This window comes from Phaenicophaeus curvirostris, chromosome 9 (genome assembly GCF_032191515.1).
Source record: "Phaenicophaeus curvirostris isolate KB17595 chromosome 9, BPBGC_Pcur_1.0, whole genome shotgun sequence".
Classification (NCBI taxonomy): Eukaryota; Metazoa; Chordata; class Aves; order Cuculiformes; family Cuculidae; genus Phaenicophaeus; species Phaenicophaeus curvirostris.
In genome coordinates, this window is record NC_091400.1 from 8,736,506 (window position 1) to 8,750,627 (window position 14,122).

The window sequence follows — 14,122 nt, forward strand, 5'->3', positions numbered from 1 at the left end:
AGAAAAAGGATAAAACTTAATTATGTTTTTTTTCTTAACGCTTTTGTCTTTTCGTCATTGGCTGTCATGGTGCCCTTCCTATGCCATTAGTTTGTTGCTTTTGTTCTTGCGTTATTTGAAAATGGTTGCTTTTTTAAAAATAGTTAACAACATGATTTAATAAATGGTTTGATATTTACTCTTTGGAAGCTTTGATGAGAGCTTTTTCTGTGCTCAGTTGTTCAGCACCCTATCTGCCTGTGTTCATCTACTGAATGCTCTTAAGTATTTCTATGCAGTTAAAGTTAGGATAACATTGTAGGTTTTGAGGCTTAGTCATTACGCCACGGGAAGTTGATTCCTTTAATTGAAATATTGGAAACCATCCATACATTTTACTGTCCACAGCTTTTACCTTTAGACATTTAATTTCTGCAACCTAGAAATCTCTTTTCTGGTCTATCTTATGTTTGCATCATATGAAATTTTCTGCAGCACAAATATCTCTTAAGTACCGATCTTTTAAATTTTATTTCATTTATTTTTATTACCTTGAAATTATAGCGAACGTTCAGCAAATGGTAGTTCTTTCATTGGGGAAAAGATGAAAGAAATGATGACTAACGTAGCTTTGTTATAAACATCTAGAAGTTCAAATTAAATTGTTCCAGTTAAATCCAGGCCTAGAAACAGAAAAGAAGCCTTGACTGGTACAGCCTAAAGATTAGCCTGATACATCATCTTCTGCCATAGTGGATATTCTGAGCTGTACCAGCTTTATGTGTTTCTAAATAGCATGTTTTATTCAACCTGCCTGCTCATAATATAGTTGACTATCAGATGATCTGTTTATGCCCAGTAATGAAAACTACCAGGTAAATTTTTGTGTAAGAGTTTTCTTCTGCAAATTCGAGTTGTAGCTAGAAGTCATGAATTACGCCTTAGTATTCCTACAGAAAACTATTCTTCTTGCTTCCAGAATCCAAGCCTGATTACCAAAATTTCCTTCTGTTATGAAAGTAGGTCATATGCTGCACTTAGTTTTTGTTAGTTCTCTTCTTTTCTTTTTTTTCGTACCGATCAACTGGAGTTTGCAAAAGCTGAGAATTTTCCTGGCTTTGGAAATCTTGATTCTTTTGATCCCCAGATTACATGGAAACTGTGTCTTTCACAATTATATTAGTAAATACATCAGATTAGATAAAAAATTATCAGGAATACCCGTGTGTTTATTTTTAAAACAAAAGGTTTTGCTGTATTTCTTGCATATTTCTTATGAATAGTTTATGGGAATTTGACATTTGTCTTCTGCATGTGTGTTCATACTTCTTGATAGTCAACAAATGAAAGAATCCAAGAAGGCATGTAAAATATTCTACCATTTCAAAAATGCTGTGATGCTTGGGATACTTCTTGAAAGCCAGTTTTGAATTAAAGCTTTGAAATCACAGTGTGGTTTCAGTTATATTTCCTCTAATGATAAAATTCCAAAAGGGAACAATAACAGTGGAAAAAAAAGAGTGAAAGAAAGAAGATGGAAGGCTGAAAATTGTAGTACAGAAAATGCCATTTTTTAAATGTATGTCTATCTCATGATGGTCCCTGGGGAATTTTAAAATAAAACCTTTAGATTTGATTCAAGTGTGAAATGTTTGCTATAATGCATTAGGATGCTCTGCAAACATAAAATAATCGTAGAGTGAATTCTTTGTATTTTTTTTACTTTGTTCTTCCCAAAAGAGCATTCACCTCAGACTGCATGTCTCCACTGTGCTCTCAATTGATTTCTCTCTCTTGTTTATGGAAGATATGAAAAAGTACTTTGTTTTACTGACATGATGGGCCATTTCGGTCCCCAGAATTGTATTTCAAATAAAATGAAAATATTTTGCATTTCTAATTTGTGAATGATGTTACAGATTATGTTTGTGTAAATTAGAAACCTGATCTGAAAACAAACGAGAAAATAGACCTTAAGAAATTGAGAACAATTGAGGATAGGTTTGTATTTAAAATAACTTGAAAATCACTATCATAATGCAGAAAAAATATATTTTACTGACATATGTTATAACTGAAATTTTCCTCTTAAATTCTTAGTCTGAGATTACCTCTTTTATAAAAAAAACCCTGAATATTTCAAAATATTAAAACCATTGGTTAAATTATTGGACTGGGTTAGTTTATTATTCTTTGACTTAAGCAAAATGACTTGGGACAGATTTTCATGCTGGCATGCAGAACAAATTTAATTCAAACTGAGATGAAAGGCGGTTAATGTAATTGTAGCCTATTATCCTATACAGGCTTGAGTTAAGAAGCAAACCAACAGACAGTCAGAAAATGATGGATAGAAAATAGAAATGCTCAAGGCTGGTGAAATAGAGACTTGTGAAGGGATTATGCTGTAACTGTTCCCACACAATCTCTGCATCAGTAATATCCTACCTCTGCTGTATGTTTGGATTACTAAACAGGATTTTTGTATGCCTCCTGGATTCTTTTTATTTCTCTCTGACGTCAACAAAGGTCTTCGTTTAGTAAATTTCAGTACTCTGTAATCCTGTTTTTTGTTGGTTTGTTTTTCCTTTTTCCCCCTTAATCTACCACATCTATAAGTTATAGGGATGTGGTAAAGCATTCTGTTACAGCACTTTTTTCTTTTCTTTTCTCTATTTTAATTTGCTGTCACACAGAGGCAAGTGGCTAGTCACATAAATAGTTATAATCTTTGATCCTAAATGTGTTTGTGGTGCTCATTGCTAGCAAGGAACTATTATTTTTACTAAATTACGTAGTCCAAAAATGGTAAATAACAATCAGCTTTCAGGTTGTTCAGCTGCAGGAGTGACTGCTTTGTTTGGCATGACCCTTTGGAAGTAGCATATTATGAGGACAGGCTGAGAGAATTGGGGTTGTTCAGCTTGGAGAAGCGAAAGCTCCGAGAAGACCTTAGAGTGGCTTCCAGTACCTGAAGAGGCTACAAGAAAGCTGGGGAGGGACTGTTCACAAAGGCTTGTGGTGATAAGATTGGGGGCAATGACTATAAACTGGAGAGGGACAGATTTAGACTGGACATAAGGAAATAATTCTTCACCGTGAGAGTGGTGAGGCACTGGAACAGGTTGCCCAGGGAAGTCTGCTCAGAATGCCTGTGGAGAGGTGCAGATTTTTAGAGTACTCTGAAAAATGTTATTTACAAAAACATTTGGACAGGTTTGTCACTCCTGGCATAGTCTAGGAAGCAAAGAAATCACCTTCTTTCCTGTGAAATAACAGGTGTAATATAATATATCTCTTAGCAGTAAGTAGATTGAGTGTCTAGTATGATGCTTACAAAATATAGGAGATCAATTACTATTCAGAAATCCAACTAAAGCTGCTGTCTTATAGCCTCTTTGTAGAGGGATTGAGTCTTTGAGGTACACAGGCTGCGATGATGAAATGGCTTTTTGAGAAATGTGGACTTTAGCTTTCCTACTCCCTCCCAGCTGGGACGCAAACATTTTCTCATCCATTGCAAGTTATAGCACCAGAGCTCCTGGAGCTGCTAAAACAATTTTTCCTCATTCTGTCATTGCTTAGGGTGAGATTTTGTGTCCGTAGTTTTGAAAAACTTTATTCAGTGAATTGCTCTTTGGGAAGGGCCTTTTGGATTACTGAGCTGAAGGCTCTGTTCTTCACTGTAGTTGCATAGGAGCAAGCATTGCTTTTCGTGGTAGTATTCTGCAGCCTGCTTATCAAATCCAATATTAAACGTAGTTTGAATGGATTGACACTGACAGTCCAAGACTCCTGTCATGAAATACTTCACAGTACCATGCTGTGAGGTCACAGTGTCATTTTAGTCAACTTTTCCTTTCTTTTTTTACAGCCATTCCTTTTAAGTTTTCTTCTTAAAGGGCAGGTAACTTTTTGAGACCAGTCATCCAAGACTGGAAGTGTTGACAGATATGGTATTGTTGTTGCAGTAGAGGGAAGCATTTCTTTCTACTTATTTGGCACTTCATAAAGAAGTATCAGTGCCATCACTGTTGCAGGAAATGTGTGAGATTGTGCGCTACAATGGACTGATGGAGATTGGGGCTCTTCATAAGAAAAGGACAAGAGTAAAGCAAATGTGTGTATTTATCTTCATCTGTTGTCCAACCACCCATACTCTTATATGTGTTCTGTTCTTAATAGATATTTCTGTATCTCTTGGATTGGTATCTTTTTTTAATAAAATCAAATAAAGCATGGCGTGGGATAGATGGGGTTGATATCCTAGATATTAAAAAGAACTAAAAAAAAAGGCCAGACATAGTTATCATGGAACAATGATAGTCAATAAAGCATGAATTTGATGGTCTTTGGCATTCAGGGTATAGGGAGTAGAGAAGGTTCTTTTAGGCAGGAAAATAACTTGTCAGAACAACATATTGCATAGATTTATAGATACTGAAGTGGTTTTAAAGGCCAGAAGGACAAGAAGGAAGCTAAGTGTCTGGAAACTGCTGTGGCTCCATATTTGGTTTCTAATGGTCACTCTCCCATGGGTCACTTGTGATGCTTTTTTGAAGGCTCACCATTCATTGTTGTTCAAGGAAGAGGCATAATTCTTGGACAGTTTCTGTCGATGCCACAGGAAAAAAATATGATCAGTAAATATTCTGAATATGCTTTCTAAATATCTAGATAAAAACTCATCAGTCATCTAGCTATATTGAAAATAATTTGAAAATGCTATAGCTAGAATCTTGAAAGCAAAGTTAAATGAATTCAAGGAAATCAAATGAAAACAGATGAGAACTCCAGAGCACTCTGTAATATAGTATATAATTGAACTTCCCTTGATGATTGACCACAAAATAAACTAAGCAATAATATACTATTCATAGTAATGCACCTATGCCAGTGGGAGGTGTCCCTGCCCATGGCAGGAGGGTTGGAACCGCATGAATTTTAAGGTCCCTTCCAACTCAAACTCTTCTATGATTCTACTACTTCTGCTTTTCTTGAGGATGAGTTTCTAAATGACTAAAATATACACCCTTGGAAACCCCTAAAACATCGCAAGCAGTGATGAGCAGGAGAGATGATCATATAGAATCATAGAATCATGGAATAACCAGGTTGGAAGAGACCCACCGGATCATCGAGTTCAACCATTCCCATCAATCACTAAACCATGCCCCTTAGCACCTCATCCACCCGTGCCTTAAACACCTCCAGGGAAGGTGACTCAACCACCTCCCTGGGCAGCCTGTTCCAGTGCCCAATGACCCTTTCTGTGAAAAATTTTTTCCTAATGTCCAGCCTAAATCTCCCCTGGCAGAGCTTGAGGGCGTTCCCTCTTGTCCTGTCCCCTGTCACTTGGGAGAAGAGGCCAGCACCCTCCTCTCTACAACGTCCTTTCAGGTAGTTGTAGAGAGCAATGAGGTCTCCCCTCAGCCTCCTCTTCTCCAGGCTAAACAACCCCAGCTCTCTCAGCCGTTCCTCATAAGGCCTGTTCTCCATTCCCTTCCCCAGCTTTGTTGCTCTTCTCTGGACTCGCTCCAGAGCCTCAACATCCTTCTTATGGTGAGGGGCCCAGAACTGAACACAGGATTCGAGGAGCGGTCTCACCAGTGCTGAGTACAGAGGGAGAATAACCTCCCTGGACCTGCTGGTCACACCGTTTCTGATACAAGCCAGGATGCCATTGGCCTTCTTGGCCACCTGGGTACACTGCTGGCTCATGTTCAGTCGCTGTCAACCAACACCCCCAGGTCCCTCTCCTCCAGCCAGCTTTCTAGACAGACTTCTCCTAGTCTGTAGCACTGCACAGGGTTGTTGTGCCCCAAGTGCAGGACCCGGCATTTGGCCTTGTTAAACCTCCTGCCATTGGACTCAGCCCAGCAGTCCAGCCTGTTCAGATCCCTTTGCAGAGCCTCCCTACCCTCCAGCAGATCGACACTTCCACCCAGCTTAGTGTCATCTGCAAACTTGCTAAGGGTGCACTCGATGCCTTCATCCAGGTCATTGATAAAGACATTGAACAGGGCTGGACCCAGCACTGAGCCCTGGGGAACCCCACTTGTCACTGGCCTCCAGCTGGATTTCAAACCATTTCCCACCACTCTCTGGGCCCGGCCAGCCAACCAGTTTTCCACCCAGGAGACCGTGCGCCTGTCCAGGCCAGAGGCTGACAGTTTCTCAAGCAGAATGCTGTGAGAAACTGTGTCAAAGGCTTTGCTGAAGTCCAGGAAGATACATCCACAGCCTTTCCCTCATCCAGCAGCCAAGTCACTTTGTCATAGAAGGCGATCAGGTTACTCTGGCAAGACCTGCCTTTTGTGAACCCATGTTGACTGAGCCTGATCACCCAGTTCTCTTGCATGTGCTTCATGATGTGACAGAATGTGTTATTTTTTTATATTCTGTTTGTTTGTAGTATACCTCTTTCATTTTTAAATTACTGGCAGAACGGTTCATATGAACATGAAATTTTAAATGCTCTTACGAGTGCTATTTGAACAAGGAGGTTGAAAAACTATAGTAATTTTAACCTGACTTACACTTCTGTTTTTCATTATTCTATGAGTGTTCTTTGCGTGAAATCTTAGTAAGTATAAAATCAGTGTTCCACTGAGAACTTTATATTAAAAATGATTGCAAAAGAAACTGTTTACAAACTGCTTATGCTTAGGGATGCAGGTTCATGAATATTCTATTGTGGATATTAAATTAACATTGAACACATTTCATCAATATTTATCTTTCAGAAGAATGAAACGTAAATTCTGTGAACTGTTCACTGATTTTACAAAGTAAAAATTTAGGAGGAAATGCATTTCAGTTTAAGTAGTAATAAGTACCCATAGACCATGGAACATTGTTTTTTGCCATTGCTTTTACTTAATTCTTCTAGCTAAAAGGAAAGAAATGGTTGAGAAAGCAATGCTAACGTTTTGGATATGTGGTTCAGTTTACTGTAAACATAGTGTCTTATTTTGAGCTGTCTGGGATATATCTAACATTTACTTTCTAAGGGCTGGAGAAATGCCTGAAAGAGGTCAAAACATGAGAGAAGAAATGTAGGTATTTCTGCTCCCCCACTTTGAAAGATGACTTTCTGATAAGTGAAAACTCAGTTTTTCCAAATTGACCCTTCTAAATATACAAAAGTTATGTGTATCACTGCCAGAACTACGGTCATTCACAGAGAAAGGAGAATGCCAGAGGTAAAGGGTAATGCCATGAACGTGAGATTTTCTGGTTCGGAATAAGCAGAATCGAGTCATTGGCATGTGAAATCCATTTGGTCTCTGTTTCATGAAGATTAACGAAGGCAGGGGTTTTTTTGTCCAGATCATTCCAAATTATGGCTATAGATTACTTAATTTTTGTATAGAAGATGAGATGAAAATGTAATCTAGAGATTATTAGAAAATCTTATTTTATCTCTTAAATGTTTTACCTAAATTATATAATTATGTGATAAGTTTATCACCTGTTTGAAAGTTTTTCTCCTATAGTGTAATGTATTTACTGATTTAACACATCATTACTTAAAAGAATATATACAAATCCCATAATATTAATTATTCTTGGTCTTTTAGAGATCAAGGATTTGAATAGCATGAGGCAAATCTGGAAATGGAAAATTTGCTTATGAAGCTGGGATGTTTTAGCTTTTCTTTTGATGACATCAGCCTAGATTTAAAACAAAGTATAGTTGGCCTAGGTCTTTTTAATGAATCATATGAAGAGGAGACAGATTAACCTGTCTCAAGACATCATTATATGCACTTACAAGAAGAAACAAATAAATAATTTCCTCACATTATTAAAAAGTCCTAACTGGAAACATAAATCCTTGTACGTTTTGCCCTTCTAAGTTATCATTATCTTAAAAGGTAGGCTGAAAATTCTTTATAGGAGAAAGGTTGCTCATGACTGGAAGGATCTTGGCAGTGAGAGAAATGGAACTGTCCAATTTTCACATTAGAACCGAAGATGTTTTATTGTAGCTCAAAAAAAAAATAAAGTTGAGAGAACTATTCACATACTTCACTATTAATGGAGAACGTTGGGAGAACAGAGTGCAATGTCAATGCATTCAAGAAACAGACCCTTAGCTGCAAGACGGAAATATTTGCATTTATAGATTATTAGTTTGTTTATTTCACTGCAGCAAAATAAAGATTGCACTAGCAGCATAAAAATACAGTAATAGTTAGAAATTAACTTAGGAAACCTATTCTCTGAAAAATCACAAAGCATTCAACTTTGACAGTACCAATTTTTCATTAAATATATCATCTGACCTCAGTTATCACATTTGATAATGAACGAGAGATGCTGTTTCTGAATCTGTCAAATATATTTGAACTCCCAGCACATGAGGCAGGCTGGTGTAGCGCAGCTTTGCTGGTTGTGAAGTTACTCATGTTCACTGCTAACCCTGTGTATTTTATCTTCTGTTGATGGCTAGGAGATGTGACCATTCCTTGGCAGTTCTGTGTAAAAGGTATTTAGTCCAAGGAAACCTAACGCAGGACCTGGTGCCTTTTGTTCTGTTGCATTTATGTACAAGTGAGAATTGGGATTGCAGTTATCAGTTATTTGCTGTTCTGGACCCATTAATAACGCAAGAATTGCTGAAGTTGGTGCTTTCATCCATGAGTCGCCACTCTTGAACTGAAAAGCTGATGTTCCTGTGCATTACTTGCAAAGTGTTATTATTTACAGCCAATTACAGTCATTGACTGTGGTTAAGCACATCACTTAGATAATTTTCTCATTGCTGGAAAGGTACTTTTTGAATATAAAGTCTTACATGACTTTCAAAAGCAGGTACCCAACAATCAGGGTAAGTAGCTGTGTGTAAAGCTGTGCTGAACTACATGTTACTACATCATCATTACTAAAGGTTCATTGGCTGTCTTGTGTTTGCAAAAGCTGTAGTCACAGCACCATAGACATATTTTCAATTCTGAGGACGTTGTAATGCTTCATAGTTCACTTATGATGCCAGCAGCCTCACAATGTGACTAGTGAAGTCTTAAGTTTAGCTTTTCAAACACTGAACTTTAGCTACGAGGTGTTCCAGGTAACCAAATTATCTTGTGTTGTGTAGTATTCCACTATTCAAAACACCATGGCAGCATACTACTGTGGTACTAGGAATGTAGAATGGAAACAGGAGCCTATTCTATTAATAGAAGATCAGGAACTGGAACAAGTACATCAGAAGCAGGTGTCAGTGAGGAAGGGCAGAAGGAGAAAAACTGCTCTCTAGGTAGAGGACAGAAAGAGAAGTAATGACTAGAACAGAGTAAAAGGTGAGCAGAAGCTGAACGGTAGTCCTAGAAAATATTCTTTCTTAATTAAAAGCTGAGGCAAGGCACCAGTCAGGCCCCAGGAATAGTCTTCTAAGTCTGTTAATCTATATTCATCAGGAATCTCCTATAGATGTAGTACTGAGGACACAGGCAAAATCCCAGACCTGTCTGTGGCCAGCTGCAGAGAAGAAGGATGACAGCTTGTCCCCAGATTCTGTGGAAGTGGCCTGTGTTAATTTGCACCTATTACAAATCTCAGATTCTGAGGGACAAAATATGAGATCAGGATCATAAATCTCCACTCAGTACAGTTTGTGTCTGGGCCAGAACAACACGCAACTGCCTCAGCAGGGAATCAGCTGAATAAAAAAATATTGGTTTTGAGTGGTCTGACATAATTTTTGTCTTCCCTGAGTGTTTGGCATTAAAACCAAACTCAGCTAGAGGAAAGACCAGCCGTACTTAAGTTACTCTTCCCCCATTCCCCCTTTTTTGCTTCACTTTTAATTGAAAAGAAAGGTTTACCAAAGGTGGTGGTAGCAGAACTGCAGTAAATCCTACCTTCATGTTCAAAGGTTAGGTGCATTGTTGTAACCAGGTTTCCACCCAATCAAATCCCTGGTCTAGAAAGCTGTAAGTCTAGGTTGGTGTTATATTCTGGCAGTTTAATTTAAGTGGAAGCCTGAAGGTATACCCTTCCTTAAGGGGGATACCAATAAGCACAATAAAATTAGACATACTCTACTGCCAGTTCCTTAGCTTTCTTAAGGCTGGAAAATGTAGATATAGCGCATAAGATCATATACATTGCTAAGCTTCTACACAGGATGACTTGCAAACTCTCAGTCTTACAAAAAAAGCCTTTAATTCATTAAATTAATTAAAAATATGTGAATATTAATGTAAACGTGTACTCTTGGATACATTTTAGTTTAGTATTTAGTTTAGTATCTGATAGGAATGGTTGGACTCAATGATCTGATGGGTCTTTTCCAACCTGGTGATTCTATGATTTAAGCTGTTTAAAGAGAAAGCTAGAAATTATCATTCACTTGCTCCTAAACATGGGAAGTTAGGGTTTTTTTTCTGCATTTGTCCATCACTTTTATTTTGAACTCCCAGGAAGCAGAGGGAGAAAAGAAGAAAGTAAAAGAAAACTATTCATTTTGAAAGGATAATTGAGGGAGAGGTTGGGGAATAACTGCTAATAGCAGGCCATCAGAAGGTCAGTGAGCTTGATGAATTGAATAGTTTTGTATTGGAACAAACCATAGAATTTGTACGTAACTTGGTAGGAGCCTTTTTCCATTTGTCCTTGTAAATGGGAGCTGTGTCTTTGGAAGCATGCCAGAGTGGAACTGCTCATTCATTATTACCACTTAAAGCAAATGATCGTAGCCCTATGGCACATAAAATAACGACTGTAGCTCCCATTTCACAGATAGGAGGCATATATTATGCTTCACATATGGTCAAATGTGTGCTGGCTTTTGGAAAAGGTACAAAAATTACTACAGTGAGTAAAGCTCATAAGGAAATAATTCAGCGAATAGGAAATTTTTTAATTGGAACCGTAATTAGTGACTAATGCTGAGCAATGCATATGCTTAATGAAATAGAATAGGATTAAAAGACAAACCTAGCATGCATACTCACCTGAACAGTTTTACATGTGCTCCTAATAGTATTAGTTTAATCTTTTCACCCTGCTGAAAGTGTTTAAACAATATCTTCCATTTGGTTTAAAGCAGACTTCCCTAACTTGTGAGAACTGCTATTCCTAATGTACATTACACGAGTTCTCTGCACTGGGGGACAGAGACAGAGGATTAAGAGAAACACTGCAGGATTCCTTCTGTATCTTAATAAGGCCTGGCAAGAAGTGGCATAATAAACTAGCTGTTTTAATAAGATGTATGAAAGAGGGTTAGAAGGTAGCATGTAAATCATGTTTGTGGGAACCCTGTGTGCATGCAGCACTGAATGGACCCAGCATGGACTTTGCTTCGATATGCTGTACAGATCCCATCTGTGGCAAGATTCTCCTCCCTCCTCTACTGTGGTGCCTTTTTTCTTGTGTGAAGACAAAACCACGTATCTCCTTCTGAGAATAGATTCTCTTTGGTAACACCCACCAGCATGCAGCACAGGCTGTCATGGGTCCTTCCAGCACCTTCCTTTCCAGTGGCTACTCGTGCTTGCAGACGGGCTGCTACAGCCTAATGGACAAGATCAGACGTCCCTTGCCCAAGATCCTTGGGTACAATGACTTTTGTGAGGCTATCAATACAGAAAGCATAATATATAGGAAAATATATAAAAATGTTTTGCTGTGGCGTAATTCATTGTTCTTTTTTTGTTATGCATTTTTTATCATTTCACCATGAACTATGCTGAAAGAACTGAGGCAGCTGGCTATGAAACTGCATTGCCATTTTCCCTTCAAGGTTCTTGAAGGTCACTTTTATAATTGTCAGGGAATTAAATATTTGGTTTTGAATGAATACGTATGAATACTTGAATGTTGCAAAATATTCCCTACCTAGTAATTTCTGTATTAACTGTTCTTTCGTGTGTTCTTTTAAGTAGTGAAACCTGTGATGCATTAGGTGGATTCAGTAGATATTTTTATTTTATATATGAATGTGTTTTTTCTGTGTTATAAACAGAAATTTAAATAGCAGAAAGATATATGTGATGCTAGAAGTCCCTGGGTTCTGGAAGTTATTGATCCACAGGAGATGGTTTTGTCCGATTAGCAGGGGAGCTGAATGGAGGAGGGAATCTGTGTGGCTTTCTTCTTTCATAAAGATTCTCAGATGTAAAAAAAAAAAAAAAGGCTGTTTTAGTGTTGGGAGGAAACCATGCTTCTTTAGACCCTGCGTTCAGTCACCACAAAATGCTGTGGCTGGCAAGAGTTCACTGGAGAATTTTTAAGTCTCTCCTGATGGAAAGTCGTACAGTTTGTTGTTAATGGTGGTTAGACATTGCTCTTCCTTGTCATGCATATAAATCAGTGCTCTTTTCAGTGAGTGACGGGGTAGGTTTCTTGCCTTCTTCCTCACAGACTGAATACACAGCTATCTACGTAAAATATATTTTTGTGTTCTGTATGAAACCCCAGCACATTCTGAATACTGCCTATATTTAATATTCTACTTTGCCTTTGAAACAAAGCAGAAGGAAAAAAAATCCTCTTCCAAGAATCTCTATCATGTTATTATAATTTTTTACACAATTTGCAGTCCTTTTATTGACAATCTTACATACAAGGGAAGAAAAGGGAAATTCTTTTAAAGTATTCATTCAAAAATGATCCTTTTCCCTTAGCTCTTCCTTTCAAAACGGCCAACCTAAAGACACTTTGAGCCATGAGTCTGTTTTTACAAGGCTGACCTGTTTAAATAGTGAGCTGTTCTTTGAAGAATTTAGTCAGTGTTTTGTAATGTTTAGAAGAATAGCTGTCAGGCAGACCAATATTAATATTGGAGATGACTTTTTCCTTTACTTTATAAGTACACGCAAGGGCTATTCAGGATCTTTGAGTGGTGAAGCACTGGAACTGGCTGCCCAGGGAGGTGGTGGAGTCTCCTTCCCTGGAGGCATTCAAAAAAGTGTTTAGCTGCGGCGCTTTGGAACCTGGTTTTTTAGGCATGGTGATAGGGGTTGACAATGGGACTGGGTGATCATAGAGATCTTTTCCAACTTTGATGAATCTATGATAAATCCTTGTGAATTCGTTGGAAATGACTGTAGGGCCAGGGCACCTGCATGGGCAAGACTACAAACTGCGTGCTGCAGTTAGAGTTGAAGCAGATGGGTTTTTTTGATTTCTTGGAGTTTAGACATAAGTCTTTCTATATAAAAAAACTGTTGGATTTCTGTATAGTTGACCCCACAAAGAGTTCTCATACTGATGTGAGACCCGGAGTGGGCAAGGACAGAGCATTTTTTTTTTCTGCCACTGTTGATTGTTTTCTGGATAATATCATAACAAAGGGCAAGGAGATTCCCTGCCTGTTTTGTAATAAAAATGGGTGTGTTAAGAATCACCAGTTGGAAACTGTTGAAAAGACCGACAGAAATGCAAACATTATTCTACAGTCTGCAACTTGCTAAATGATATGACTTCTCAGTGAGAAAGTTACTCACAAATAAAATAACACACAAAAACCCCCTTGCAATTTAAGTTTCTTAGAACAAAGTATTGAAAAGGTAGTCCAAGCTATTAAATGATCCAGATTTCCTCTGGGAAAATATTTATATGTCATTTAATAGGCAGCAATAAGCTTTCTTTTTGTTTTATGAATCATTCTGTGTATTTAATAGAAAATTATAATCTCGCTGGAGACTTCTGTGGGATAGCAAAGAAAACCAAAACCAGGATAATAATTTTCTATTAAGACACTACTAGGAATTTTTAGAGAAATGTTCTACAATTCAATTTGATCCTGGTGAAATTCTGTAGAATATTTCCTGTCTTTAAATATAAACATATATCTTATCAATAAGAAATATATTTCTTCCACTCTCATCGGGTATGTGTCTTTTCAGGAACATCAGTACATTGTATTCCAAATTTCACGTAATGCCCTAGGTGATCAATGAAGGAAAGCAATTGCCTCTGAATTTCAGGGAAGCTAAGGAGCTGAGACACTGCTCTGCTTATAGTGCTACATACATGGCTACAATTTCTGGCCCTGGAGCTGGTTGCTGAGGTCCAGCTGTAGCTGCACAGCTTAGAACAAGCCTCTCTAGAGCAGACAGTGTAGCTCTGGATCTTCTCGAGTCCTCTGTGGTGCTGGGAAAATGAAATTGTCATTTTATGCTTAGGG

General features: G+C 38.0%; 1 protein-coding gene across 4 annotated transcripts in view; it reads left to right on the top strand.

The window, feature by feature from the left end:
* The window catches only part of ATRNL1 (attractin like 1), a 491,214-nt gene that overhangs the window by 161,414 nt on the left and 315,678 nt on the right, over positions 1-14,122 (top strand). The window lies entirely within an intron of this gene.